Below are 6,000 nucleotides of genomic sequence, written 5' to 3' on the forward strand. Positions count from 1 at the left end.
AATGAAACTCATGTACAACCACAAGAATGGAATCTCAATTAGAATAAGTTATACTCCATGTGTTTATGTTAAAATATACTCTACTGTCATGTATATCTAAAAAGAACAAACTTGTTTTAAAATGTTGACTCTCTATTCCAACAATACATAAAAAGCTGAAAATCGACAATTCTTCTTAGATCTTTCAGAGAATTGGGGTCAAAGGGAAAACCCAATGTCTAAAAATCAGAAAAAGAGAGGCAGACACAGATAAACTAAACTTACTAAAGCAGAAGCCCATGAGCAGAAATTTCCAAGAGAAAGAATATAAGGTATATCTTGTCTGACTTTCAATAGAAGTTTACAAGGCATACTAAAAGGCAAAAAAACAGTTTGAGGAGATAGAGCAAGCATCAACCACATGTCGATACGACAAGATTACTGGTATTATTGATCTAGGAATTTAAAACAGTGATGATTACTATGACACAGGCTCTAATGGAAAAAGGAGAGAACATGCAAGAACAGAGGGGTAATGTAAGCAGAGAGATGGGTGTTCTAAGAAACAGTAAAAAGAAATGCTAGAAATTAAAACACTTAATGAAAAGGAAGAATGCCTTTGATGGACCCTTTAATAGACCACACAGCTGAGGAAAAGGGAATTTTGAAACTTCCAAAATTGAAAAACAAAAAGAAAAAAAACATGAAATAGCATATCCAAGGACTGTAGGACAAATGCAGAAGGTGCCACACACACACACACACACACACACACACACACACACACACACAACCATAATACAAGAAGAGTGATGTCATAAAAATGAGGGATGTCAATGTCAAAAATCTGCACCTCAGCCTATTAGATTCAAACTGAATAAAATCAAACACTTAGTATCTGAACTTTGAGTGATCATGATGTGTCAGTGTGAGTTGATTGATTATAACCAATAATGTACCAGTCCCATAAGGAACGTCAACAGCTGGGGCAGCTGTGTATGTTGGGGTGAGGGTGAAGGTATAGGGGAACTCTCTATCTTCCACTCAGTTTTTCTCTGAATCTAACACTACTCTGAAAAAATATATGCTTATTTTTTTTAAAAAAAGTTAACCAGTTGAAGGCAATTTGGTAACTGGAGATATATACTCACTTGCTAAAAATTCCACATTGGTTCTTTGTAAACAAAAAAGAAGGAAGAAAGAAAGGGAGGAAGAGAGGACGGGAGGCAGGAAGAGAGGCCACCCTCTGAATTTTGGCAATTTTTTTTCTAACTCTTGTCAATCTTCATGCGAGAATATTATCTTGGGACTAAATTTTTATACATGGCTGTCGAAATATTTGCAATTTCTGTTATTTCTTAAAAAGCAAATTCTCTAATAAAGAGAAGACTACATTCTGCGCAAAAATTCAATTGTAATTTTTATAGAACAACAAACAACAGCAGATATTTGGAAAGTGAATTTTTTTCTTAAAATTATATCAAAAACACAAAATCCTTAGAAGCAAAGCTACCAAAAAACTTATAAGTTCTCTATATCAAACACAATACCTAAATAGAGATGTGTACATATTATATTCATAAATTAGAAAACTCAATATTATTAAATTGTTAATTCTACTAAAATTGATCTATACTTCAATCCTAAATATCATCTCTGAGGCTTTTTAAATTGATTTTTAAATGATTCTAAAATAAAGAATGAATCAAGGAACCTAGGGTAGCCAAAGCAACTTCAGGGGAAAAAGAAAAAGAAAAACTAGAGGTATTTTACTACCTAACTTAAAACATTTTTGTAAAACTACAACAATCAAGATATTGTTATTGACATCAGGAGAGACACATAACTCAATAGAATAGGACAGAGAGTATGGAATCAAACCTCCATTTATAGTCATTTCTTCCTTTTTTTTTTTTTTTTGGTACTAGAGATTGAACTCAGGGGCACTTGACCACTGAGCCATATCCCCAACCCTATTTTGTATTTTATTAGAGACAGGGTTCTCACTGAGATGCTTAGTGCTTTGCCTTTGCTGAGACTGGCTTTGAACTCACTATCCTCCTACCTCAGCCTCCGGAGCCACTAGGATTACAGGTGTGTGCCACTGTGTCCTGCCTATAGTTATTTCTTTCTTTTGCAAAGATGCCAAAGAAATTTAAAGGAAAAAAAATCTCACTAAGTGGTATTGGGATGTTACTATGGATAAATGAACTTCCACTTCTATATTATATTATATATAGAAATTAATTTCAGATGAATCCAAGATCTAAATGTAAAAACTCAAAAATGAAAAGTTCCCAGAAGAAAACATAAGAAGATACCTTCACAACTTGAGAGTAAATAGAACTTTCTAGATAAGACACAGATACAACATGCAAAAATGAAAACAACTGATGTTAGACTTTAGACACAATTAACATCATTCTGTTAAATTGGACAAAATTTTGAACTTTTGCTCATCTAAAAACACCAAAGATGGGGAAAAAATATTCACAAATCATACTTAATTCCTAGAAATGGGCTGGAGTTGTGGCTCAGTGGTGACCATTAGCACATGTGATGCACTGGGTTCAATCCTCAGTACCACATAAGTATAAATAAATAAAATAAATAAAGTTATTATGTCTATCTACAACTGAAGATACTTTCTTAAAAAAAGAACCCTACAAATCAATAATATTTTTTGATGAGCAAAAGATTTGAACATACACATGACCAAAATTTTTAAAAAAAATTTACATGAATGGCCAATAGAAATGAAAATAAGCTTTGTTATGAAATAACATAATAAGCTTTGTTTTGAAAATATGCTCAACATCCTGGTCATCAGGCAAATAAATGAAAATAAAATCTGAAGGAGATATTATAGCCTACCAGAATGGCTAAAAACGAAAAGATTGACAACAATAAGTGCTGACAAGGATGTAAAGCAACTGAAACTCTCATGTAAAGCACTTGGCATGGAGCAGTACTGGGGATCAAACCCAGGGTATCTATCACACATGCTGGGAAAGTCCTCTTTGCTTTTTTTTTTTTTTTTTTTTTTTTTTGCTGACCTACAAGTCCAGCCTCCTTTAAGCACTTCTGAAAAGTTTCTTATAAAACTACTTATAACTCTATCCTGTGACCAGCAAGTTCACTCCTAAGTATTGATTAGCATATTTCTGCAAAATGACTTGCCTGAGAACATTCATTGCAGCTCCATTCATAAAAACTGAAAGCTGGAAACCATCCAGATGTCCATCAACTGAAGAATAAATGCATTGAAATTCTACCCAGCAACATAAAACAAACTACAGACACTTCCAACAACATAAATCAGTCTCAAAATTATACTGAGTAAATATATATTCATACATGTTTATATATGTATATATATATGTAAAATTCTAGAATAGGCAAAACTGATCTGTGTTGAAAATAATCAGAAAACTATAGCGAACAAGGAGGGAAGTTGACTGGGAAGAAACATGAAAGAACTTTCTGGAGTGATGGTACTATTATGATAATAACTTGAGCTGTACAGATGTGTGCACTTATCAAAACTCAGAGAACAGAACACCTATGATTTGTGTATTTCATTGTATGCAAATTTTATGGACAATGGGAAGTTAGATGTATGAATGCATGAATACCCATGTCTGCTGTTCACCTCCATACAAATTTCATCCAGGGGGACATTTGTTAGCATGTTAGAAATGACATATTGATATATGTATCCTATAGTTGTATCATTTTTCTACAAATCTCAAAAGTCTATAAAAGGTCACTGAGAGAATCCATTAAAATGTTACATGGTTTATTGTGGCCTGCAATATTTTTACAGGCATATAAAAAGAGTTTTATGTCTTATGCTTTTACTAAGTTATTGATTTAATTACAAGAAGAAAATATCTGGGGAAGAAAATTGTACCTTGCTAAAATTTAGACTATAAACAGTATTATAATTTGGAAGAGGGAAAAATACAAGAGAGAAGAAAAAACAAGGGAGATCATTAAGTTCATGAATTACCTTGAAAGCACGACTTTAAAATAAAACTACTTCAATTCATTCCCATCCTGAGAAAATGTGCACTATAAAGCCAACTGTTCCTCCCTGGCCTTCTGACAATTTTATGAAGCTAAGTGACTTCTGCTGTCCCCATTCAAAGAAGAAGAATCAAATCCCTTAACAATTTGCAAAAGGAATCAAGAGACATTAATTAGATGTGAGATTATATTGCAGAGAACATCAAGGCTGATCAGTGCACAACAGGACTCTCCAACCACTGGAAAATCCCACACTTGGGGTGCTGATTCTTTGCTTTCCAGTGCTGTAACCCTGCCCTCTCCTCCAGGCAGGCCAGGCCACTCTGTGAAGGTGCAGGTCAGAGGCTTTACCTCCAGCCATCTGGGTGGAAGAGTTCACTATGCCATCATGTTCTTTCACATGGATCCCAAAGAAAATAAATACTAGTGTATAATAAGGGTAAAAAGCCAAATTTTGGCAAGGAAGTCAAAGTATTCTTAGGCATTTTAGAATATTTGGTATTTTTAGTAAGTATTAGAAGCAATGTAATATTTTGCTATTTACAGTCAGACCATGGTTAGAGTGTTGGCTCTTGCTGTGTGACTTCAGAAAAGTTACTCAACCACTCTCACCTTCAGGTTCCCCACATTTTTTTTTTAATATTTTTTAGTTGTTAATGGACCTTTATTTTATTTATTTATACATGGTGGTGAGAATCGAACCCAGTACATCACACATGCTAGGCAAGTACTCTGCCACTGAGCCACAACCCCAGCCCTCAGTTTCCCCATATTCTCATATCCTTATATTTAATATAAGACTTCTATGTAGATGAAATGAACCAATACATGAAAAGCACCTAGTGCAGGTCCACAATACCTTATCCTTATTCCTAAAATCCAAGCAGCTCTGACAACCAAAGATTTGTTTCATGACTAATTTGGACACAAAACTTGACCTCACCTGACATGAGGCGATTTAATTTTTATTTATCCTATATGATCTGACGCCAAGAAGTTCAGCTAAGGGATTGTGAATCCACCTTTGTTTTATTGATGATTTATAAATTCCCTTTACCCAGTTCACTACATCCTGTACATGATTTCAATTTGTGTTAAAAGTTTATGGGAACTGATATGGTTGCTTTTGAGTGGATTCTCTGATATCAGTGAGTTGGAGGTCATTTTCCAACAAAGAAGTGCAGTTTCTAGGCAAAGCATTCTGCTCCCTCCAGACAGTCCTGTGTCTCAAGGATATAGAATTTAAGGAGGAAAAACTACAACTGCTCTTATTTGGAAGACACCGTGAAACAAATGAGCAGAGTCGAGGAGGAGGAAGCAAGGGAATCTGTATGCATGAGCCCTGCTCCATTCCACCAGGAAAACAGTGGGTGAGTGACTTCCACTTTGCCTCCCGCTTAGGTGCACACTGCCCACGCAGAGGATGAGCAAATTACTCCATGAAGGGTGCAGCTCCACAGCAAGTAGAAATATTAAATGGCTGGGGTCCACGATGCAGCAGATGGCAAGCAAATGGAATTTTTTGAAAGCACTAACTTGTGGAAACTGGTACTTGAGAGTTGTATAAATTAAAAGGTAGGGTTAGTTACAAGAGATGAATAGTTCTCCGTTCATTTCATGCTGCTTAATTCTTTGACATCTAAAGAATGTCATACACTTGTGTACACATTTTAACTACATCTAATGCTGAATTCGTAGTTTTAAAAGACCTGTATTCCATTAAGAATGTAAGTAACCAGTATTTTCAATCTCTCAAATACCAATGGAGAGGACACAAAGCGGCGAGGCCAAAATTCAAAAAGATTTTGTCACCATCTGGTGGCAAAGTTGGAAACTGCATATACACTTGTACCACTTTCAGCTAAATTATAAATTCACCTGGAAGAAGTTAGTGATTGACAATATTGATTTCCTCAAGAATTGACTTCCTACCCGAATTTCTATAAACAGTTCTACAAATTAATAGTAGTAAAGTAAGATTCATACCATTAG

Source organism: Ictidomys tridecemlineatus, chromosome 2 (genome assembly GCF_052094955.1).
Source record: "Ictidomys tridecemlineatus isolate mIctTri1 chromosome 2, mIctTri1.hap1, whole genome shotgun sequence".
NCBI classification, from domain to species: domain Eukaryota; kingdom Metazoa; phylum Chordata; class Mammalia; order Rodentia; family Sciuridae; genus Ictidomys; species Ictidomys tridecemlineatus.